The sequence below is a fragment of the Mobula hypostoma genome, chromosome 20 (assembly GCF_963921235.1).
Source record: "Mobula hypostoma chromosome 20, sMobHyp1.1, whole genome shotgun sequence".
NCBI classification, from domain to species: Eukaryota; Metazoa; Chordata; class Chondrichthyes; order Myliobatiformes; family Myliobatidae; genus Mobula; species Mobula hypostoma.
The window spans coordinates 10110552-10111551 of record NC_086116.1 but is presented as its reverse complement, the minus strand read 5'-3'; the positions used below and the strand labels follow the sequence as shown (position 1 = coordinate 10111551).

The window sequence follows — 1000 nt, the reverse complement described above, 5'->3', positions numbered from 1 at the left end:
CCGCCCTCCATACCCCTACCATCCATGTACCTATCCAAACTTTGTTCTGACATTGAAATCAAGCTCACACGTGCCACTTGTGCTGGCAACTCATTCCACACTTTCTTGACCCTCTGAGTTCCCTTAAACGTTTCAGCATTCACCCATGACCTCTGGTTGTAGTCCTGCCTGCTTGCTCATTCCCTCTAATACCAACATGTGCTGGAATTCACATAAAACATATACAGATTCCCATCCGTTTAAGTCTAACTATGGTTTGTATTATCTCATACATAGTAATAGGCATCTGTTAGTCTCATGAGACCATGGATTTGTGCCTTGGAAGGTTTCCAGGGCGCAGGCCTGGGCAAGGTTGTATGGAAGACCGGCAGTTGCCCATGCTGCAAGTTTCCCCTCTCCACGCCACTGATGTTGTCCAAGGGAAGGGCATTAGGACCCATACAGCTTGGCACCGGTGTCGTCGCAGAGCACTGTGTGGTTAAGTGCCTTGCTCAAGGAAACACATGCTGGCTCAGCCAAGGCTCGAACTAGCAACCTTAAAATCACTAGAGGAACACCTTAACCACTTGGCCACGTGCCAACACTATCTCATACATAATGTCTTGTAAAATAAGGGAACGACTTACAAATTTGCATATCATTGCTGTTCAGGTGCCATACTAATCTTCTCTGTACTCTTTCAATCTTAGTATAGCTGTATGTGCTCCTAAAGCAAGCACAAGCTTTGCCCTCATCAGTGATTAGTTAGCCCACCTTCCAGGCGAGTCCTGTCCTCCGTCACTGGTCAGTCAGCCCACCCACTGGGTGAGCCTGGCCTTCCCATAGTGGTTGGTCAACCTACCCGACGGGGGAGTCTCACCCTCTCTCATTGGTCAGTCAACCCAGAGGCCCTGAGAGTCCCGCCATTCATCATTGGTCAGGAAAACTACAAAGCGCACGTAGTTTGCACTATCTGTAACTATAAAAATTTATTCACGCAACATATGCTGGAAGAAGTCAG

General features: G+C 47.9%; 1 non-coding gene across 1 annotated transcript; it reads right to left on the bottom strand.

Annotated features, from left to right (window-relative positions):
• Positions 1-606: 606 nt before the first annotated feature.
• LOC134359605 (U6 spliceosomal RNA) lies at positions 607-712 on the bottom strand. Its single transcript, XR_010021151.1, has one exon. It is a non-coding gene; the product is annotated as a U6 spliceosomal RNA (small nuclear RNA).
• Positions 713-1000: the final 288 nt, after the last annotated feature.